The sequence below is a fragment of the Zingiber officinale genome, chromosome 3B (assembly GCF_018446385.1).
Source record: "Zingiber officinale cultivar Zhangliang chromosome 3B, Zo_v1.1, whole genome shotgun sequence".
NCBI classification, from domain to species: domain Eukaryota; kingdom Viridiplantae; phylum Streptophyta; class Magnoliopsida; order Zingiberales; family Zingiberaceae; genus Zingiber; species Zingiber officinale.
Window position 1 is genome coordinate 76290227 of NC_055991.1, and position 25065 is coordinate 76315291.

The following is a 25065-nucleotide window of genomic DNA, read 5'->3' on the forward strand; positions in this document are numbered from 1 at the left end:
CATTAAGGCTGAGCATACGGCCACGTCTAATAATGTCGCCCAATAAATGCCGCCCTGTGAAAGGGTGCCACGTGTCGCCGCCGCAGTCGCCACACGTCTGAGGCAACAGATGTGGATGTGACGTTTGACGGTTTGAATTCAGCAGCTGGATCTACGCTTTGATTCCCGTGACCTTGATCGGACGACTCCGATTGGCCGAGCCCAACCTTTATAAAGTCGTCGCGTCTTCCTTCTTCTCACTTTGCGTCTTCTTCTGCGATAACTGCTGGCGATTTTGTGCGTGTGACCAGTGCTCCGACGTCTCTGTGCTCTTCTCCCCCGGTGACTTCTCCTTTTTGTAAGATCCTTTAAACTTTCCCGTTGTCCAGTTCTTGCCGTCCTTTTCTCCCCGTGCCACTGTTCCGATGGGTGTTTCATGTTTCTCCTTCCTTCCTTTCGCCCGCCAAGCTTTCTATTTTTTGGTTTTCCGACGATGTCGAGCTCTTCTCAACCGTCCGACCCCGCTCCCGGTCTCTGGTACAACACCATGATGGTGCAGCAGGGCCGGAAAGAGGGGAGGGGTGAATTGCCTACAAATAAAGAATACCCTCCTCGAGACTTTTCAACTCAAAAATTAATAGCAACAATAAAATGTAAAACAACAGTAATAAAAGAGAGACAGGAAATTTACCTTGATTATTGTTGGTGCAATTTCCAGTATGTCAAGGTTGACCTAGTTGACCAAGTGTAAACCTTGGTCATGGTTTCGATGTTTGACAATACAGAAAGACATGTAGACATGGACAATGCAGGTGCAGTTGTCCATGCGGAGAGATACTGATCAAGGTCTTATCAGGTTAGATGAAGAAGAGTCAAGTAGGTCAAGGTTGACCGGATACTTGACTGGGAAGTCCTAACTGGGATGTTAGGCAGTTCGGAAAGTCCTAGTGAGTGAAACCAGGCAGTTCGAAAAGTCCTGATGAGTGAAGCCAGACAGTTCGGAAAGTCCTGGTGAGTGAAGTCAGGCAGTCAGGAAATCCTGGTGAGTGAAGCCAGGTGAAAATCCTAGTGAGTGAAGCTAGGTGAAAGTGAAAGTCCTGGTGAGTGAAGCAGGTGGTGGAAGTCCCGTGAGTGAAGCTAGGCGGTTGGGAAAGACGCAGTGAAGCCAGGCGGGGAAAGACCTAGTGAGTGAAGCTAGGCGGCTTGGAAGTCCTGGTGAGTGAAGCGCAAGGAAATCCAGATGGGTCAAGGTTGACCGAACATTTGTTGAAAAGTCCAAGCGGGGAGCTTGGCACGGAAAAGTCCAAGTATGGAGACTTGGCACGAGAAAACCAAGTTGGAGACTTGGCACGGAAAGTCGAGAGGGCTCGTAGCTCGTTCTCCGGACCGTGGTCGAGAGGGCCCTGAGCTCGCTCGGACCTGACAAGTCGGAGAGGGCTCGTGAGCTCGTTCTCCTGACCGTGGTCGAGAGGGCTCAGAGCTCGCTCTCCGGACCGACGGCCCGAGAGGGCCTGTAGCTCGTTCTTCTGACTAGGTCAAGAGAGGGCTCGAGCTCGCTCGGGACCATTTAGGTTTAGGGTCGAGTTTAAACCCGGATCGGCTTGGTGACCGATCCAATACATTGAGTATCTGATCGGTCTGGTGACCGATCAGATAACAAACAGAATGGTTCTGTAAGTCATCTGATTGGTCTGGAGACCGATCAGCAGGGAGTCTGATCGGTCTCCACAATCGATCAGAGATGCAACCACCTCTCTTACAGAGAGGCGGGATCGGTCCGGGGACCGATCAGACTGGGGCCTGATCGGTCCCTAGGACCGATCAGAGGTGCCCTGGACCGATCAAGCTTCAGCCTGATCGGTCCAAAACTATCCGTTGGCTCACAACGGTCTTCTGTCTTCTGCTGTCTTCTGGCTTCTTCTTCGCAGGTGAATGCAGGTATAAAAGAGGGTTGAGGGCTTCTACAGTGGACTCTCTCTCTTGATCTTCTTCTTGCTTCTGCAAGTTATTGCTTCTGCTGTTCTAGAGCTTTGTTAAGCTCGCTTCCGAAGCTTCGCGTGAGCTTCCTCGACTTCTTTGACTGGTTTCAGCTGCTGCTGTGATTCTGTGAAGTTGGTGCTTCATCTACCGATTTCAGTCGACGACGAGAAGGCAAGCAAGAGTTGTTACATTCATCTTTATATTTGTATCTTGCTGTGCTTCTTGTACTTGTACTCTGATCTTGCTGTTGCAAGAGTTTGTGGTGAGGTTTCTCCACCCAGAAGGAGTTCTTATTAGCCGATTTTCCGGGGACTCATCCACCGATGGATTGATAGGCTTCGTCCACCTTACGGACACGCCGAGGAGTAGGAGTTTCATCTCCGAACCTCGTTACATCGTCGAGTTCGAGTTTGAGGTTTGATCTTTCCTTTTTGCGTTTCTATTTAGTTATTTCCGCTGCGCTAACCTTGATTTGTAGAAAGAAACGAACGATTTGGGGTCGGCTATTCACACCCCCTCTCTAGCCGCGATCATCAGCCCTAACAAGTGGTATCAGAGCAAGGTCGCTCTTCGTTGGATCAACACCCGGGGGAGCACGAGCTAGAGAATGGATCTATTTGGAGAAGATGTCACGATTCCACCCTTCTACGATCGCGACGACTTCGCGTTTTGGAAGGTAAGAATGAAGTACTTTCTTATGACTAACCTTAAAAATTGGAGTTGTGTTCAATTAGGTTTCAAGCCTCCGATGGACAAGAAAGGAGAAACCCTAGAGAAGAAGGAGTGGACCAAGGAACAAGTCCACCAATCCCTAGTCAACGATGAGGTATTGAAAATTTTTGAATTTTCTTTACCTAATGATGTTTTGTGTAGGATAGGTGGATATAACGATGCCAAGGAGTTGTGGAATAACTTGGCAAAGTTCCATGAGGAGAACTCCACTTCAAGTCATGAAGAGGAGTCAAGTGAGCCAAGTAGCTCATTTCATGGAGGAATGGATTTAGAAGTTGAGGGCCACTTAACATCTAAAGAAGAAGAGGAGGAGAGTTCTTCTTCAAGTTCGGAGCAAGAAGAAGAAGCTTCTACCTCCGGAAGGGATGAAGGAGAGAGCGTTCATCCATCCTCAACTCTAGGTAACTCAAGCCATTTAGTTTCTAGCAAATTACACATAATGTGCTTTGAGTGTAGGGAATTTGGACATTACAAGAGTAAATGTCCAAAGAGGGTTAGAAAGACTCCACCGACGCCAAAGGTCAAGGAAGCCGGAGTCCCAACACGCAAGGGCAAGGAGCACGTGGTGTGCTTCCAATGCAAGCGAAGGGGACATTATCGGAGCCAATGTCCGAGGGGGAGGCAATTTCACAAGGACAAGAGACCGAGCACATCGATAGGGGGAGCTAAGGCAAACCCTAAGGTAATCTCTAAGGCACATTATTGCAATACTAGTAAGATGCATGCTAGTAGTTTGATTGCAATTGACAATAATGATAAGCATGATAATTATAGAAATCGATACACATGCTTAGGTGCCAAACATGTGAGCCTAGATAAGGATAACACTAGGAAAGCCAACCCTAGGATCAACTCATCTAAGGTTAAGGATAACCTAGGTAGAAATCCCAAAACAACTAGACATATGCCTAGGAATACCTCAAAGAAAAATGACAAATCAAGTCTTGAGGTATTAAGGAAGGAAAATCAAGTCTTGAGGTCAAGACTTGACATTCTAGAAAAGACCCTTAAGAATTTGGAGAAGTCAACTCTAGGGTCTAAGGGTCAAAAACCAAAGACAAAGGATAAGAGAGGTTTGGGTCACAAACCTAAGTCCCAAATGGTCAAGCCCACTTATCACAATGCTCCATTCGATTATGGAACAAAATCTAGGGCTAGGAAGACCATCACCAAGGTCACAAGGGGAGTCACCCCTAGAGTTGATCTTGTTGAGTCCCGAATGACCAAGGCTTTAAAGCCTAGGAGGGTCATTAGGAGGGTTGCTAGGGAAGTCATCCCTAGTGAATACTTAGTGAACCCAATGAGCTCAAATAGGTATTGGGTTCCTAGGAGCGTGATTCCATCACGCTAGATGAGTTAGGGTGTGCCAACTTTACTTGACTAGGTAGTTAACCTAATCATGGCAAAAGGTGGCACTTTAGGAATTTTCAAGGTGTAATCAAGCCTTGAAAATGAAATGGAAAATTATTCCTAAGGTGATTAGGATGTGCCAACCACATTTGAGGAATTTTCTAGAGTCAATCTAGTTGGCACATAGTGATTTAAAAGTCTTGAGGATATGATTTTAGGTCTATTACACTTAGGAATATAGAATTTATGGCAAAATGATTAAAATTATCAAAAATGGCAACTAAGGCTAGAATTAGGTATTTTCTATACCTTTATGTGCTATTTGCCATATATTGTTTGCCATATGCCATGTCATGACATCATATTTATTTTATGATCATTTGAAATGTCATGATAATGCTTAGGTTAGTTAAATGTCATGATTTATTTAAGTTTCATACTTTATGCCATGACATCATGACATTGGCACATGTTATTATGTATGATATCATTTTATGTCATGTCATCATTTCTTGCATTTATAATCAATGAAATTGATTTAAGGTTAAAAACACAATTTGATATGGAGATCAAATTGATGTTTAGAAAATGCATGAGACCTTAGCCTAAGATAACCTAAACCCATATCTCACATCAAAATTGACTTGGATGTGTTTGATACACCTTAGATGTGTGTGAGATATTAGGATTGTGAGTTAGGATCAAGGTGCATAGTTCTTGTACCTAGATGAGCCTAATTCTAATTGGGGATCATAGGGAAAGCTTGTGTACAAGTCATGTACATTTAGCCCTAAGATTGTGGTCCTAAATTAAATGGTTTAAAATCATTTCAAAGTTGATTTGAAAAACCTTGATGAAGCTTTTCTAGTGATAGCATTCATCATTGAGAAAGTTGATACAAAGTTGAGTTAAACTTGAACTATCTCAAAGTTTTTCGAACTTTGTATCAAGTTTTGAAAATGGAAATTATTTTCATAGAAAACTATTTTTCCTTGATAGTATATGTTATGAGGAATGTATCCTCAAAGTTTTATAATTTCTGGAAATTTGTAGGGGTTTCTGAATTTCGGAAGGAAATTCAGAAACTGATATAAGAGGTTGTGGACCGATCAGAAGGGAGTCTGATCGGTCCAGGCAGTTGTGGATCGGTCACTGTGACCGATCCAGGGAAGACCTGATCGGTCTGGTGACCGATCAGGGCGTGCCAGTTTCGACTGTGCTGTCTGAAATTTCTGAAATTTCAGCTCGGGAAGTGGTGTTTTAGATTTCTAATGGTTTGGAACTCTCCAAGACATTGTTGGTGCAATGGTCAAGGGGGAGTTGACCTTTAGGGGGAGTTTTTACTCGTCGAAATTTTTGAGGATGAGTGATATGGGATTATCACTAAGTTGATTGTTGAATTTAGTTTCAAGGGGGAAATTAAGGGTTTCAATGAAAGGTATGGGACTTTCATTAGGAAGAAACTCTTGACCTTGATTTACTCCTTTTGATGTGTATCAAAAAGGGGGAGAGAATGTCTAGAGAATGTTCAAGGAAGAACATTGGAGTTAGTGGGAGAGTTTGTTGATCACAACAAATGAAGTTGTGAACAACGATAACTTACTCTTCAAGGGGAGAGTTTGTTGATGTGTGCCAATAGGGGGAGAATGAAGGGTTTAAGTTAGGCCTTCATTATCTAAGAAGGAGGTTGCCTTCTTAGAAGGAGAATGTAAAGTTGTAACTTATGTTTCATTACCTAGTGGCATGAAGAAAGTTGAGGCTATTGGATTAGCCTAACTTAAAGGTATTGTCAAACATCAAAAAGGGGGAGATTGTTGGTGCAATTTCCAGTAGGTCAAGGTTGACCTAGTTGACCAAGCGTAAACCTTGGTCATGGTTTCGATGTTTGACAATACAGAAAGACATGTAGACATGGACAATGTAGGTGCAGTTGTCCATGCGGAGAGATACTGATCAAGGTCTGATCAGGTTGGATGAAGAAGAGTCAAGTAGGTCAAGGTTGACCGGATACTTGACTGGGAAGTCCTAACTGGGATGTTAGGCAGTTCGGAAAGTCCTGGTGAGTGAAACCAGGCAAGTCCCGATGAGTGAAGCCAGGCAGTTTGGAAAGTCACGGTGAGTGAAGCCAGGCAGTCGGGAAATCACGGTGAGTGAAGCCAGTGAAAATCCTAGTGAGTGAAGCTAGGTGAAAGTGAAAGTCCCGGTGAGTGAAGCCAGGCAGGTGGAGGAAGTCCCGTGAGTGAAGCTAGGCGCTAGTGGGTGAGTGAAGCCAGGCAGGGAAAGACCTAGTGAGTGAAGCTAGGCTTTGGAAGTCCCGTGAGTGAAGCCACGAGGAAATCCAGATGGGTCAAGGTTGACCAGACATTTGTTGAAAAGTCCAAGCAGGGAGCTTGGCACGGAAAAGTCCAAGTATGGAGACTTGGCACGAGAAGACCAAGTTGAGACTTGGCACGGAAAGTCGGAGAGGGCTCGAGCTCGTTCTCCTGACCGTGGTCGAGAGGGCCTAGCTCGCTCGACCCACGAAGTCGGAGAGGGCTCGGTAGCTCGTTCTCCGGACTAGGTCAAGAGAGGGCCTCGAGCTCGCTCGTGACCATTTAGGTTTAGGGTCGAGTTTAAACCGGATCGGTCTCGGTGACCGATCCAACGATACCGAGTATCCGATTGGTCCGTGACCGATCGATAACAAATGTAAGGGTTCGAGAGGTGGGATCGGTCCGGGGACCGATCAGACTGGGGCCTGATCGGTCCCCAGGACCGATCAGAGGTGCCCTGTACCGATCAAGCTTCAGCCTGATGGTCCAGAACTATCCGTTGGCTCACAACGGTCTTCTGTCTTTTGCTGTCTTCTGGCTTCTTCTTCGCAGGTGGATGCAGGTATAAAAGAGGGCTGAGGGCTTCTACAGTGCTAGCTCTTTCTCGATCTTCTTCTTGCTTCTGCAAGTTATTGCTTCTGCTGTTCTAGAGCTTTGTTAAGCTCGCTTCCGAAGCTTCACGTGAGCTTCCTCGACTTCTTCGACTGGTTTCAGCTGCTGCTGTGATTCTGTGAAGTTGGTGCTTCATCTACAGATTTCAGTCGACGACGAGAAGGCAAGCAAGAGTTGTTACATTCATCTTTATATTTGTATCTTGCTGTGCTTCTTGTAATTGTACTCTGATCTTGCTGTTGCAAGAGTTTGTGGTGAGGTTTCTCCACCAAGAAGGAGTTCTTATTAGCCGATTTTCCGGGGACTCATCCACCGACGGATTGATAGGCTTCGTCCACCTTACGGACACGCCGAGGAGTAGGAGTTTCATCTCCGAACCTCGTTACATCGTCGAGTTCGAGTTTGAGGTTTGATCTTTCCTTTTTGCGTTTATATTTAGTTATTTCCACTGCGCTAACCTTGATTTGTAGAAAGAAACGAACGATTTGGGGTCGGCTATTCACACCCCCCTCTCTAGCCGCCACCATCGGTCATGTTTCTCCTTCCTTCCTTTCGCCCGCGAAGCTTTCTATTTTTTGGTTTTCCGACGATGTCGAGCTCTTCTCAACCGTCCGACCCCGCTCCCGGTCTCTGGTACAACACCATGATGGTGCAGCAGGGCCGGAAAGAGGGGAGGGGTGAATTGCCTACAAATAAAGAATACCCTCCTCAAGACTTTTCAACTCAAAAATTAATAGCAACAATAAAATGTAAAACAACAGTAATAAAAGAGAGACAGGAAATTTAACTTGATTACAACCCAGGGGGTTGTTAATCCAAGGCAGTCAAACAACTCCACTAGAATGTCTCCTTCATGTAGGCGGTGAAGTCTTTTTTACACACTAAGAACGCTCAGAAGTTACCAAGAACTTAATACAGAGTTGATTGCTTTATTCCTAGCTCCAGGGGCCTTTATATAGCTCATAGAAATTCTATCTCGGGTCTTGAAGGTGCCTCCAAGAGGGTTGAGGGCGCCTCCAATGGATTTGATCAGATAAAACCTTATCCGCTTCGCAAATGACCATCTTGACTGGGTCTGAGGCGCCTCCAATGCCCTTGAGGCACCTCGGACAAGGTTGAGGCACCTTCAAGGTAATGGAGGCGCCTCCAAGATTGGAGTCAGCACAGGCGCCTTCAGCACTTCGTTGAAGGCGCCTCCAGCTAGCTTTTTCAGCTCCTTTTGACTCCTTTTCTTCTTTTGAAGCTCCGATTTCTTGGGTGATTGCTGCCAACCAAAATAGGGCTCACTCCGAACCCAATTTCCGGCCTTCTCCTCGAGCAAGCTTCCGACCCGGCTTCTCGTCCCTCGAGCGCCGCGCACGTTCTTCTCGTCCATTGGTGTACTCTTCCGCAGCTCTCTCGTCCTTCAGACACACCGAGCCCGTCGGCTCCTTTCCCGTGTCGTCCTTCTCGCTAGCTGTATCTTCCGCTCGACTTCCTACTCTCCTAAGCTCCTGCACACTTAGACACAGGGATCAAATAATAAGCAGGACCTAACCTAACTTGGTTGATCACATCAAAACCACCACGGGGCCCAACACACCATGGAGACTCGGTTCAACGCGGGGAACGCTGTGAACCTCGTAAATGCCTTTGACCTTCCTTCTGACCATGAGATAGTCCTGGCCTTTGCGTCTGATCAGCCTCATGACCCACCGACCGACACTGTCTATTTTTTTCGAGATCAATTCGTGGCCGATCTTCGATTCCCCATCCATCCTTTCATAACTGAGGTCTGTAACTACTTCCGTGTCCCTTTAGCACAGCTCGTCCCCAATTCCTTTCGCCTCTTGTGCGGTGTGGTCGTATTGTTCAAGGTGCACAACATTCCCCTAACACCTCAGGTATTCCATTACTTCTATTATCCAAAGCAATCCGAGCTAGGCACCTACCTCTTCCAGTCTCGGGTCGGTTTGATTTTTTCGACAAAATGCCATCTTCCAATAAACATTGGAAAGATTATTTTTTCTACTTGCGACTCCCCGAGCGACTGTGCTTCCGCACCAAGTGGCAGGTCGGACTTCCGCCTCAACTCGACCTGGAAAAGTATCGGAGCCGGCCGGACCACCTTCACGCGGCTAACCTGCTGGCCGGCCAAAAGTTTGACATTCACAAGCTGCTGCCAGAGGGGGTGATGTATATGTTCGGGCTGAGCCCCATCCGAAAGAAGCTCCCGAGCAACCTAGGTATGGAATTTCTTAGCCTTCTTCTTTTGAGCAACCTAGGTATGTCACACTCGTAAATCAAATTAACAATGTATTTCCACTGAACCCCTTAATTTTGCAATAACGTTGTAGCAACGAGCCCAGGATTGATCTCAAGGAACAAACGGTAGGATGCAATCTTAGGATTGTATTTTATTCCTATTTTTGAGGTTTTAGCATATAAAAATGGGGGGTTTAACTTGAATTTAAATCTAACAAAAGTAAAGTGCAACAATAAAGAAATTAATCTAAAGCAATAGTGAAACCTAACTAAGTGCCAATGATCAAACCATAACGCATTATCACCCTACGTCATAATTAAACCATCAACACACTTAAACTAAATATGAAATGACGATACACAATTAAATCTGATCTAAAGTAAGATGTAAACCCTAACTTAGAACTTAAACACTAAACAATTAACCAAGCATCAAATAAGACTTAAACTAAGCTTTAACAAGTTATTGAAATGTTAAACTACTACTAAAAACATAACAACATCAAAATAAATCTGTGCCAAGCTACAAAATAGGAAATAAATGAAATAAAACCCTAACCAATCCAACTCACAACCAATCTACCAAGCTACACACTCTTGCCGTCACACAAGAGTGTCAAAGTCGAGACCACCCAACTCTGGACCTCAGTGGAGCATCTCAGTGGCGTATCAGCTCCAAGTATACTCAGCTACACCGACGGACCACCCCCGGCGAGCTAAGAACATCCCGGAACCCATAAATGACGAAAATCTGGAAATCTGGATAGAGGTTGTGGATTGCGGATTTTGGTCGGACGAAGCTCAGCAACGTCGGAGGACCACCGCCGAACGTTTCTGATGGGAATCGGAGCTTAGATTTGGAAGAACACCTCCAAATCTGAGGTGAACAGGGAGATGCCGAGATGAGAATAACACCGGAGAGAACACCCTCCGATGGCTACAGATGATCGGGATGTGCTTCCGTGAAGCTCTACAATGAAGGTTGAAGCTCGGGAAATTGATTGGAGAAGAGAAAGGGGCCGAAATCCAGAAGAAGACGCGCGCAGGAACGAAGAACAGCGCTGTGGAGGATCGACACTAGAAAACACTGTAGCTTCTGTGTTTTGAATCTGTTCCAGATCTGAACGGACAGCTGAAATTGATTTGGCTCTTCATCAACGGTGAAAAGTCATCCAAAATCCGATCCGAGGGTACTGATCTTGATCTAGGGTATGGATCTACTCTCCCTTAGGTCAGATCAACCATATCTTCATTGGATGGTTCAGATATGCCCAATCTTCGATGAATGGTCCAGATTAATTCAGGCTGGATCAATGGCTATATGAACTCAGATCTGGATCAAAACCTCTGGATCTTCATCTATGGTTGAGATCTCCTCCTCATTAGGTTGGATGGGCCAGATCTTCACTGGATGGTTCAGATCTGTCCTATTCTTGATGAACGGCCCCTAATGCTCCAAAGCTTGATCTTCTTGTTTAAACTCCGATTCGAGCCCAATTTCAGTTCAAATAGATCCAAACCCACGATCCTTTGATGCCTACAAAATAAGAATCAAATATTAGCATCAAATAATACCAAAAATAATATAATTTACGATTAAGTCCAAAAATAAAGACAATGCATAAAATGTGATGTAACCATCATTTAAACATATGAAATCAACATCAAACCATGCATAAATGAATCAAAATAATACAGTAAAATCATGGTTATCAGAGACTTGGGTTTAACATCACCGCTCGACGGTTCGATGGAGACTCGGGTTTAAGGTCGCCACTCGACCGTCGGTGGAGACCTGGGTTTAATGTCGTCGCTTGATGATTTGATGGAGTCTCGGGTTTAAGGTCGCAACTCGACCGTCGGTGGAGACCTGGGTTTAACGTCGCCGCTCGACGATTTAATGGAGTCTCGGGTTTAAGGTCGCCGCTCGACTATCGGTGGAGACCTGGGTTTAACATCGTCGCTCGACAATTTGATGGAGTCTTGGGTTTAAGGTCGCCACTCGACCGTCGATGGAGACCTGGGTTTAACGTCGTCGCTCGACGATTTGATGGAGTCTCGGGTTTAAGGTCGCCGCTCGACCGTAGGTGGAGACCTGGGTTTAACGTCGCCGCTCGACGATTCGACTTGCCGCTCGGCACGAAATTTGGCAACCTTTCGCTTTTGATTTTGATCCTGCACTCAAAGGGCACAGGGATAAAGAAAACACAATGATTACATCAGCGCACCTCTCATCTGGCTCGATATGGCTGGAAATGGTTCGCGCTCCACAAACATTCTAATCGCCATCCTTCCTTATCTTCTAGGTAGTAGGCGCCTGAGCGGAGCTTTTCCACAATCCTAAAGGGTCTAACCCATGGAGCTTCCAACATGGTGACGTCACCGATCGGCTTTACCTTCTTCTACACAAAGTCGCCGACCTGAAATGATCTCGGGGTCACCCTTCGATTGCAGTTTTGCCTCATCCTCTATCAGTAGGCCATCAGCCGGATGGCGGCTTTAGCACGTGCCTCGTCCACCAACTCCAGCTCCAGGAGTCTCCGCTCGGCATTGTCCTCGTCATAGTGTTGTATCCGGTCGGACTCTACTCCCACTTCAACGGGTACGATCGCTTCACCGCCGTACACCAAGTGAAAGGAGGTTGCTCCCGTTCCTTCTTTGGGGGTCGTGAAGATGACCCACAACACACTGGGGAGTTCGTCCGCCCAGTTCCCTCCCATATGGTCGAGCCGCGCGCGTAAGATTCATAATATCTCCCGATTGGCGACTTCTGCCTGCCCATTACTCTGAGGATATGCTACCGAGGTAAAGACCTACTAGATGCAATGCCCCTCGCACCATTTCCTGAGTTCTTGACCGGCGAACTGTCTCCCATTGTCCAAGACGAGCCAATGGGGGATGCCGAATTGGAAAATGATGTGCTGCCAGATGAACTTCTTAACCATCTATTCAGTTATCCTGGCAAGCAGCTCGGCTTCAACCCACATGGAGAAATAGTCGACCGCGACAAGCAAGAACTTCCTCTGACCTGTCGCCATTGGGAAGGGTCCCACGATATCCATGCCCCATTGGTCGAACGGGCAAGACACAGTAGACGCTTTCATTTCCTTGGCCGGTCGGTGCGAGAAGGTGTGATACTTCTGACAGGACAAGCAGGTGGCGACTGTCCGAGCGGCGTCCTCCTGGAGGGTCAGCCAGAAGTATCCGACCAGGAGAATCTTCATTGCTAATGAGTGGCAGCCCGGGTGTCCGCCACAAAATCCTTCATGCACCTCTCGTAGTATGTAATTGGCGTCTTCCGATTTGACGCACTTGAGCAGAGGCCTGGTGAAGGCTTTTTTTGTAAAGTTGGTCCCTGATCAGAGTGAACTGACTAGCTCTTTTCCTCAGTAAGTTGGCCTCTTCCCAATCGGAGGGTGTAGCTCCTGATCGTAGAAACTCTACCAGCACCGTTCTCGAGTCGCTTGGGAAGGTGATGTTGGTTGCTACTCGGAAAACCTAGAGGTTCCACTTACAAAAATTTTGTACAAAGGTCTGAACCTTTTCCTACCTACCATATGTTCTTTTAAATTAAATTTTGGATCGCCTGCGGAACTTAACACGTTTGATCCAAAACTTAATCTATTTGTTCTTTTAGGTTTTGACTTGGATCTTCTGAGGATTTTACACGTTTGATCCAAATCACCTAAGTTATTAATTCCATTAAATATTAATTTCCATAATTGGTTCCCAGTACTGACGTGGCGAGGCACATGACCTTCTTGGATATGGGAACAACCACCACCGACTAGACAAAATCTTTTAAGGAAAGCTAATATTTAATTTCCTAAAATAACTTTAGGTTAACCGAAAAGAACAATCAAATCACAAGGAAAATAAAAAATAAAAGAACACAACATCGAAAAACATATTCGAAATACTAGAATCGTAAGCCTCTTGTATTTGGTATTTATTTCCAAAAATAACTAGTATGATGCGGAAAGGAAAAATTACTAGTTATACCTTTTAGAAAGACCTCTTGATCTTCTACCGTATTCCTCTTCTAACCTCGGACGTTGTGTGGGTAACGATCTTCCGAGATGAGAAATCACCAACACACCTTCTTCTCCTCCTTGCTAGGTTCGGCCAAAACAAAAGCTTCACCAAGGATGAAGAAAACCACCAACCAAGCTCCAAGGGATGCAAGCTTTCTCTCCTTCTTCTTCTTCTTCTCCAAGTAGTATCCGGCCACCACAAGAGCTCCAAGCAAGAGATAGATTTCGGCCACCACAAAGAGGAAGAGAGGGAGGGAGGATGGCCGGCCACAACACCAAGGAAAAGAGGGAGAAAATAATAGAAGTTGTCACCCATGAAGGCACCTCCACCCCTTCTTTTATATTCCTTGGCTTTGGCAAATAAGGAAATTTATTTATAATAAAATTTCCTTAACTTTCCTTGACAATAATTAATTAATAAAAATTAAATAAAATTTCTTAATCAATTAATCATGGTCGGCCACCTCAAATAGATAAATTAGGAGAGTTTCAATCAACAAAATAAAACTTCCTAATTTGTTTCCAGAAATTTTTTAAAATAAAATTTCCCTTTAAAATCCCTTCATGGTTGATAAAAAGAAATTTCTATAATTTTAATTTTCAACATGTGAATAATTTTCAAAGAGAAAAAATAAAATATCTTTCCAATCTACAAATAAGGAAAGAGATATAATCTCTTTCTTTAATCTTTTATAGATCCTTTTAAGAGAGATATTTTAATTTTAATTCTCTTTAATAAATTATATCTTCCACATAATAAAAATTAAAAATTAAAATTCTTTTTAATTTAATTGGGGGCCGGCCACCTAAGCTTGGGTTCAAGCTAGGGCCGGCCACCCATGAATCAAGGCTTGGCCGGCCCTAGCTTGAACCACAAGCTAGCTTGGCCGACCCCCTTATCATGGGTATGAAGGTGGGTATAGGTGGGTATAGTACTCTATAAATAAGAGACTACGATAGGGTCCGAGAGGAGGAATTGGTTTTAGTCTCCCGATAAAATTATGCATCCCGTGTTCGCCCCGAACACACAACTTAATTTTATCAATAATAATTCATTCAACTAGAGAACTATTATTGAACTACCGCACCAATCCCAAATTACATTTTTGGGCTCCTTCTTATTATGAGTGTGTTAGTCTCCCTGTGTTTAAGATGTCGAATGCCCACTAATTAAGTAAGTTACTGACAACTCATTTAATTAATATCTTAATCCAAGAATAGTACCACTCAACCTTATCGTCATGTCGGACTAAGTCCACCTGCAGGGTTTAACATGACAATCTTTATGAGCTCATCTTGGGGACATTATCAACCTAGATTACTAGGACACAGTTTCCTTCTATAATCAACAACACACACTATAAGTGATATAATTTCCCAACTTATCGGGCTTATTGATTCATCGAACTAAATCTCACCCATTGATAAATTAAAGAAATAAATATCAAATATATGTGCTTGTTATTATATTAGGATTAAGAGCACACACTTCCATAATAACTGAGGTATTTGTTCCTTTATAAAGTCAGTATTAAAGAAACGACCTCAAATGATCCTACTCAATACACTCTAAGTGTACTAGTGTAATTATATAGTCAAGATAAACTAATTCCTAATTACACTATGGTCTTCCAATGGTTTGTTCCTTTCCATTTTGGTCATGAGCTACTGTTTATAATTTATAAGGTATTGATAACATCATCTTCTGTATGTGGCACCACATACTATGTTATCCACAATATAAATTAATTGAACAACTACAACTAAATGTAGACAATTTAACCAAATGTGATTCTTTATTCAAAATAAATGTTTACAAAAGCTTAGGCTTTTAGTATACACTCCAACAATCTCCCACTTATACTAACGACTAAGCTTCCATATCTTCTGCCATACATCTGATTCCCATTCCCTCCACATGCCGATCGAAAGCTTTAGCTGGAAGGGCCTTAGTGAAAGGATCTGCTAGGTTATCTGCTGATGCAATCTTGGCGATGACAACTTCTCCTCGCTTCACGATATCTCGTATCAGGTGGTACTTGCGCTCTATATGTTTACTTGCCTTATGGGCTCGTGGTTCCTTCGAGTTTGTAACTGCACCGCTATTATCACAATAAATTGTGATGATTTTGGGTAAACCAGGAATCACATCTAAGTCCATTAGAAAGTTCCTGAGTCATACTGCTTCTTTAGCTGCCTCAGAGGCTGCTACATACCCAGCTTCCATGGTTGAGTCTTAAACGCATTTCTGCTTAACACTCCTCCATGCAATGGCTCCACCTCCTAAAGTAAACACATAGCCTGATGTAGACTTACTGTTGTCCCTATCTGATTGGAAATCTGAATCCGTGTATCCCATAGGGAGCAAATCATCTGCTTGGTAAACTAGCATATAATCTCTAGACCTTCTCAGGTACTTTAATATATGCTTTACCGCAGTCCAATGTCCTTGTCCAGGGTTACTCTGATATCTGCTAACTATGCCCACGGCAAAATAGATATCAGGTCTCGTACATAGCATTGCATACATTAGGCTTCCTACAGCCGAAGCATAAGGAATTGCTTTCATGTCCTCTATCTCCTTTGATGTCTTCGGAGACATCTCTTTAGATAGAGCTACTCCATTCCTAAAAGGTAAGAAACCTTTCTTGGAATCTTGCATGCTAAAACGAGCAAGGATTGTATCTATATATGAAGCTTGAGACAAACACAACATTCTTTTCTTGCGATCCCTTATAACTTTGATCCCAAGAATGTGTGCACAATCTCCTAAGTCCTTCATATCAAATTGTTTGGATAACCATACCCTTACGTTCGATAATACTTTGACATTATTGCCAATTAACAAAATATCATCTACGTATAGTACAAGAAATACCACCACGTTTCCGTTACACTTCTTGTATACACAAGACTCATTCGGACACTGAATAAATCCATATGACTGGATTACTTCATTAAACCGGATGTTCCAAGACCTTGAAGCTTGCTTCAGTCCATAAATGGACCGATTGAGCTTGCACACTAGATGCTCTTTGCCTTTTTCAATGTATCCTTCTGGTTGCTTCATATGGATGTTCTCTTCAAGACTTCCATTAAGGAAAGCTGTCTTGACATCCATTTGCCAAATCTCAGAATCCATATGAGCAGTAATGGATAAGAGTATCCGAATAGACTTAAGCATGGCTACCGGTGAAAAGGTCTCCTCATAATCGATTCCCTCTTTCTGAGTGTACCCTTTCGCAACAAGCCTAGCTTTGAAGGTTTCTACCTTCCCGTATGCCCCTCTTTTCCTTTTGTAGATCCACTTGCATCCAACGGCTTTTACACCATCAGGTGGTTCTACAAGCTCCCAGACCTTATTAGAGTACATAGACTCTATTTCAGAATTCATTGCCTTTTGCCAAGATGCTGCATCTATATCTTGGAGTGCTTCGTCATATGTTCGGGGATCAGGTTCATGTTTACCCGGGATCAAGTCCGAAGACTCTCCCAAAAACATGAATCTTTCAGGCTGCCTTACAACCCTCCCACTATGACGAGGCACTGTCTGTGGTTGTGTATCATGTGTGACACGTGTTGCAGTCTCTTGTGGTACTTCATCTTGTACTGTTGGTACTGAAGTAGACATATCCTCTCTAAGTTCTTCTAAAATAACTTTGCTACTGGGCTTGTGATCCATTATATAGTCTTATTCTAAAAACTGGGCATTGGTGCTAACAATGACCTTCTTGTTGGTTGCTACTCGGAAAACCTATAGGTTCCACTGTACAAAAATTTTGTACAAAGGTCTGAACCTTTTCCTAGCTACCATGTGTTCTTTTAAATTAAATTTTGGATCTCCTGCGGAACTTAACACGTTTGATCCAAAACTTAATCTATTTGTTCTTTTAGGTTTTGACTTGGATCTCCTGCGGAATTTAACACGTTCGACCCAAGTCTCCTTAAGTTATTAATTCCATTAAATATTAATTTCCATAATTGATTCCCAATATTGACGTGGCGAGGCACATGACCTTCTTGGATATGGGAGCAACCACCACCGACTAGACAAAACCTTTTATAGAAAGCTAATATTTAATTTCCTAAAATAACTTTAGGTTAACCGAAAAGAACAATTAAATCACAAGGAAAAATAAAACAAAAGAACACATCATCGAAAACCATATTCGAAATACTAGAATCGTAAGCCTCTTGTATTTGGTATTATTTCCATAAATAACTAGTATGATGCGGAAAGAAAAATTACTAGTTATACCTTGTAGAAAAACCTCTTGATCTTCTACCGTATTCCTCTTCTAACCTCGGACGTTGTGTGGGCAACGATCTTCCGAGATGAGAAAACACCAACCACCTTCTTCTCCTCCTAGCTAGGTTCGGCCACAAAAAAATAAAGCTTCACCAAGGAAGAAGAAAAACACCAACCAAGCTCCAAGAGATGCAAGCTTTCTCTCCTTCTTCTTCTTCTTCTCCAAGTAGTATCCGGCCTCCACAAGAGCTCCAAGCAATAGAGAGTTTTGGCCACCACAAAGAGGAAGAAAGGGAGAAGATGTTGGCCGGCCACACCAAAGAATAGGAGAGGGAGAATAATAGAGGTTGTATCTGATGAAGGCACCCTCACCCCTTCTTTTATATTCCTTGGCCTAGGCAAATTAGGAAATTTAATTACAATAAAATTTCCTTAATTTCCTTGACATGATTTAATTGAGAAAAATAAAATAAAATTTCCCAATTTAATCTATATTGGTCGGCCACATCAAGGGGAAACAATTTAGACAAGTTTTAATCAACAAATTAAAACTTCCTAATTTGTTTCCGAAAATTTTTAAAAAATAAAATTTCTCTTCAAAAATCTCTTCATGGTTGATAAAAGGAAATTTCTATAATTTTAATTTTACAACATGTGAATAATTTTTAAAGAGAAAATAAAATATCTCACCAATCTACAAATAAGGAAAGAGATCTAATCTCTTTCTTTAATCTTTTGTAGATCTTTTATAAGAGAGATATTTTAATTTTAATTCTCTTTAATAAATTATTTCTTCCACATAATAAAAATTAAAATTAAAATTCCGTTTTAATTTAATTTGGTCGGCCCCCACTAGCTTGGGTTCAAGCTAGGGCCGGCCACCCCAATTTATACCTAGGTCGGCCCTAGCTTGGTTCCCAAGCTAGCTTGGCCGGCCCCCTTTGGGTGGGTATAGAAGGTGGGTATAGGTGGGTATAGTACTCTATAAATAAGAGGCTACGATAGGGATATCCTATAAAATAAACCACCTTTCGTTCCTTTGGGATATCCTACAAACACGCGAACTTCTGTACGGGATTCTAACTTATCAGCATCTGGTTTCAGCACATGTGCTGGACTACCCCAAATCCGAATATGTCTTAGACTGGGTTTTCGCCCATTCCACAATTCTATGGGAGTAGAGGAAACTGATTTAGAAGGTACTAAGTTCAGAACGTATACTGCTGTTTCCAGAGCATATCCCCAAAACGAATTTGGTAATTCTGAATAACTCATCATCGATCTAACCATCTCCATAAGAGTCCTGTTCCTTCATTTTGCTACACCATTCTGTTGGGGTGTTCCAAGTGCAGACAATTGGGATTGAATCCCGACCTCTGATAAGTAATTCCTAAACTCTCCTAAGAGGTATTCGCCACCACGATCAGACCGTAGTGTCTTGATACTTTTACCTAGTCGTTTCTCCACATCAGCCTTGTATTCTTTGAACTTATCAAAGCACTCGGACTTGCGGCGCATTAGGTAAATGTATCCGTATCTTGAATAATCGTCTATAAAAGAAACAAAATATTCAAAACCACCTTTTGCTTGGACAGACATAGGACCACACAAATCAGAATGAACCAATTCTAACACTTCTTTGGCTCTATACCCCTTGGCCTTGAACGGCCTCTTGGTCATTTTACCTTCTAAGCAAGATTCACAAGTTGGAAAATTTTCCAACTCTAATGAATTCAAAAGTCCATCGGCTATAAGCCTCTGAATCCTACTTAAGTTAATATGACCAAGCCTTAGATGCCAAAGATATGCTTGGTTCATTTCCGAAGGTTCTTTTCTCTTATTAAAATTAGAAGATGAGTTATAAATTTCCATGTTTTTCTTTGTGGAAGAAATTGGATTTAAAGTATACAAATTGCCAACTAATGCACCAGAACAGATAATCACTTTATTTCTTTTAATAACTACATCGTTACCAAAGGAAACTGAATATCCATCTAAAAACAATTTAGAAACTGAAATTAAATTCTTTCTAAAACTGGGTACATAAAGACAATTTCTTAAAATCAAATTTCTATTTCTACTAAAAGATAAGTAGACGTCTCCCACTGCAACAGCTGCCACCTTAGTAGCATTGCCCTATGTAGCACTCAAAACATCCTTCATCCGCTTGGAACCCCTGCAGGGAATTGCAGACATGATCAGTGGCTCCCGTATCTACATACCAGGTGCTGGTAGATAACACCGCTAAACATGTTTCAACAACTAGAGCATGAGATATACCTTTGTTTTGGTTCCTACGAGGACAGTCCACCTTCCAATGTCCTGCCTGCTTGCAGATAAAGCACTTGCCCTTCGGCTTCTTCATTCCAGCTTTAAATCCCGTACTCTGAGATTTATTCACTTTCTTTGCTGAACCAGCTTGTTTCTTCTTCTTCTTTCCTCTCGGTTTAGAAGTAGAACCATTTTCAGCATAGTGAATTTGAGCATTGTGACGAAATAATCCTTCTGCTGCTTGAAGTTCTGTCAGTAGTTCCGCTAATGAATAAATCCTCTTATTCATATTATAGTTCAGGCGGAACTGCTCAAAACTTCTAGGTAGCGTTTGGAGGATCATATCGATCTGGGTTTCCCCATCAATTTCTCCTCCAAGGATCTCTATGTTCAGATAAGCCATCATCTTTAGGATATGATCCCTCACAGGAGTACCCTCTTGCATGGTGGCTGTCATTATCTTTCTCATGGCTTCTTGCCTAGAAGCCCTATCCTGATGACCAAAGAGTTCCTTGAGATTGTTCATAATATCATAGGCTGTTGGTAAATCTTGATGCTGATGTTGCAATACATTTGACATTGAAACCAAAATGTAACACCGCGCCATCTCATCTGCTTTTACCCATTTCCTATGATATTCAATCTCCTCTTGGGTAGATTCACCAGTAGGTGCTTCAGGGCACTGCTCAGTTAGTACAAATTTATAGCTTTCAGCAGTAAGGACAATGTCCAGGTTCCTTTTCCAATCTATGTAATTAGGTCCAGTAAGTCTATTCTGTTGAAGTATGATGGACAGTGGGTTGAAAGTCATCCTAAGAATCACAAATAACTTTTGGTCAGAACTCTAAATTTAGAATAATATTGATTCCTCAAACAATACTATTTTAAATTAACTAACACCTCAAAACACCGTGAATTTTGTATGCCACGTTAGTGTGGACATATACTAATTCAACATTTGTAAAAGGAGGGTTTTAACCCATTAATTTTATTATCTTGTGAATCTAACTTTTTGACAAATAAAATTAATAGTTGGTATCATTTGGTCACACAAATAATAGCAGTGACTCCGATGGGGAGGATACTATTAGATGTGTCTAAGTGTATACCACTACTTGACACTAAGTCCATTAATAAGATTATGCCCCTTCCGTTGGGGAAGATCACGCGCTCTTAATTAACTTCCTATAGTCATCCAAAAATGGAAGTCTGTTCTAGTGATCCGCAAACAAGCTCATCCGTTATGGAGGAAGGCACTCAGAGCCAACGCGCAAGCTTGTTTGCATCACCTACAAACCCGTAATGGAGACCATGGGATTTACTTAAAATCCCTCTTCCACTTAGTTATTTATAAATGAGGAATTTTAACTATGCTAGCCTACTAAACTTGTAAACTAACATGCACACACAGCACAATATAAAAGCAATAAATAGAAAATCTAATTTTCAACTATTATGGCTTTTGTCTCTAGTTGTCCTCCGTGTGTTGTCATCCCAAGCTGCTGCCATATTTGGCCACCGCCACCGGGTCTAGCTGTCGCATCCATCTTGCTCCTAGTTCCGCTGCGCCTCTGGTCCTTAGAAGGTTCCATGCGTTGCAAGATTCGATCCGCGACATAAATAGAATTTTACATTTTGATCCTATATTCCATAAAAGGAATGTACATGTATCTAGATCAAAAATAAAATCCTAATAAAACTAAATACAGCTCCTGCTGTATTTAAATACAATCATGCACACACATATAAATGCCCTTGACATGTCCAAGGGTCCAATCACACACATAATAACTAAAAGCCATAATAGTTGGATCCTGCACACACAAAGTTAGCACATCCTACTATTAACCTGCCTAAATTATGTATGACATGTACATAATTAACCTAATACCAAATACATAGAGGCAAAACCCTAGCTCTGATACCAATTGTTGGTTGCTACTCGGAAAACCTATAGGTTTCACTGTACAAAAATTTTGTACAAAGGTCTGAACCTTTTCCTAGCTACCATGTGTTCTTTTAAATTAAATTTTGGATCGCCTGTGGAACTTAACACGTTTGATCCAAAACTTAATCTATTTGTTCTTTTAGGTTTTGACTTGGATCTCCTGCGGAACTTAACACGTTCGACCCAAGTCTCCTTAAGTTATTAATTCCATTAAATATTAATTTCCATAATTGATTCCCAGTACTGACGTGGCGAGGCACATGACCTTCTTGGATATGGGAGCAACCACCACCGACTAGACAAAACCTTTTATAGAAAGCTAATATTTAATTTCCTAAAATAACTTTAGGTTAACCGAAAAGAACAATTAAATCACAAGGAAAAATAAAACAAAAGAACACATCATCGAAAACCATATTTGAAATACTAGAATCGTAAGCCTCTTGTATTTGGTATTATTTCCATAAATAACTAGTATGATGCGGAAAGAAAATTTACTAGTTATACCTTGTAGAAAAACCTCTTGATCTTCTACCGTATTCCTCTTCTAACCTCGGACGTTGTGTGGGAAACGATCTTCCGAGATGAGAAAACACCAACCACCTTCTTCTCCTCCTAGCTAGGTTCGGCCACAAAAAAATAAAGCTTCACCAAGGAAGAAGAAAAACACCAACCAAGCTCCAAGAGATGCAAGCTTTCTCTCCTTCTTCTTCTTCTTCTCCAAGTAGTATCCGGCCTCCACAAGAGCTCCAAGCAATAGAGAGTTTCGGCCACCACAAAGAGGAAGAAAGGGAGAAGATGTTGGCCGGCCACACCAAAGAATAGGAGAGGGAGAATAATAGAGGTTGTATCTGATGAAGGCACCCTCACCCCTTCTTTTATATTCCTTGGCCTAGGAAAATTAGGAAATTTAATTACAATAAAATATCCTTAATTTCCTTGACATGATTTAATTGAGAAAAATAAAATAAAATTTTCCAATTTAATCTATATTGGCCAGCCACATCAAGGGGAAACAATTTAGATAAGTTTTAATCAACAAATTAAAACATCCTAATTTGTTTCCGGAAATTTTTAAAAAATAAAATTTCTCTTCAAAAATCTCTTCATGGTTGATAAAAGGAAATTTCTATAATTTTAATTTTACAACATGTGAATAATTTTTAAAGAGAAAATAAAATATCTCACCAATCTACAAATAAGGAAAGAGATCTAATCTCTTTCTTTAATCTTTTGTAGATCTTTTATAAGAGAGATATTTTAATTTTAATTCTCTTTAATAAATTATTTCTTCCACATATTAAAAATAAAAATAAAAATTCCTTTTTATTTTAATAAGGTATTCTAGGACTCCAAATAGTGAAATTTGGGATGTTACACTCCTAAGAGGTATTCGCCACCACGATCTGACCGTAGTGTCTTGATACTTTTACCTAGTCGTTTCTCCACATCAGCCTTGTACTCTTTGAACTTATCAAAGCACTCAGACTTGCGGCGCATTAGGTAAATATATCCCTATCTTGAATAATCGTCTATGAAAGAGACAAAATATTCAAAACCTCCTCTTGCCTGGACAGACATAGGACCACATAAATCAGAGTGAACCAATTCTAACACTTCTTTGGCTCTATACCCCTTGGCCTTAAAAGGCCTCTTGGTCATTTTACCTTCTAAGCAAGATTCACAAGTTGGAAAATTTTCTAACTCTAATGAACCCAAAAGTCCATCGGCCATAAGCCTCTGAATCCTACTTAAGTTAATATGACCAAGCCTTAGATGCCAAAGATATGCTTGGTTCATTTCCGAAGGTTCTTTTCTCTTATTAGAGTTAGAAGATGAGTTATAAATTTCCTTGTTTTGCTTTGTGGGAGAAATTGGATTTAAAGTATACAAATTGCCTACTAATGCACTAGAACAGATAATCACTTTATTTCTTTTAATAATTACATCATTACTAAAAGAAACTGAATATCCATCCAAAAACAGTTTAGAAACTGAAATTAAATTCTTTCTAAAACTGGGTACATAAAGATAATTTCTTAAAACCAAATTTCTATTTCTATTAAAAGATAAGTAGACGTCTCCCACTGCAACAGCCGCCACCTTAGTAGCATTGCCCATGTAGACGATAATCTATCCTTCAGTTAGTCGTCAGGTGTCCTGGAACCCCTGCAAGGAATTGCAGACATGATCAGTGGCTCCCGTATCTACACACCAGGTGCTGGTAGATAACACCGCTAAACATGTTTCAACAACTAGAGCATGAGATATACCTTTGTTGTTCTGATTCCTACGAGGACAGTCCGCCTTCCAATGCCCTGACTACTTGCAGATGAAGCACTTGCCCTTCAACTTCTTCATTCCAGCTTTAGGTCCTGTACTCTGAGATTTATTCACTTTCTTTGCTGAACCAACTTGTTTCTTCTTCTTCTTTCCTTTCGGTTTAGAAGTAGAACCATTTTCAGCATAGTGAATATGAGAATTGTGACGAAACAAACCTTCTGCTGCCTGAAGTTCTGTCAGTAGTTCCGCCAATGAATATACCCTTTTGTTCATATTGTAATTCAGGCGGAATTGCTCAAAACTTCTAGGTAGTGTTTGGAGGATCATATCGATCTGGGTTTCCCCATCAATTTCTCCTTCAAGGATCTGTATTTCGTTCAGATAAGCCATCATCTTTAGGATATGATCCCTCACAGGAGTACCCTCTTGCATGGTGGCTGTCATTATCTTTCTCATGGCTTCTTGCCTAGAAGCCCGATCCTGATGACCAAAGAGTTCCTTGAGATTGTTCATAATATCATAGGCTGTTGGTAAATCTTGATGCTGATGTTGCAATACATTTGACATTGAAGACAAAATGTAACACCGCGCCATCTCATATGCTTTTACCCATTTCCTATGATATTCAATCTCCTCTTGGGTAGATTCACCAGTGAGTGCATCAGGACAAGGCTCAGTCAGTACAAACTTATAGCTTTCAGCAGTAAGAACAATGTCTAGGTTCCTTTTCCAATCTATGTAGTTAGGACCAGTAAGTCTATTCTATTGTAGTATGATGGACAGTGGGTTGAAAGTCATCCTAAGAATCACAAATAACTTTTGGTCAGAACTCTAAATTTAGAATAATATTGATTCCTCAAACAATACTATTTTAAATTAACCAACACCTCAAAACACCGCGAATATTGTATGCCACGATAGTGTGGAGGTATACAAATTCAACATTTGTAAAAGGAGGATTTTAACCCATTAATTTTATTATCTTGTCAACCTAACTTTTTGACAAATAAAATTAATAGTTGGTATCCTTTGGTCACACAAATAATAGCAGTGACTCCGATGGGGAGAATA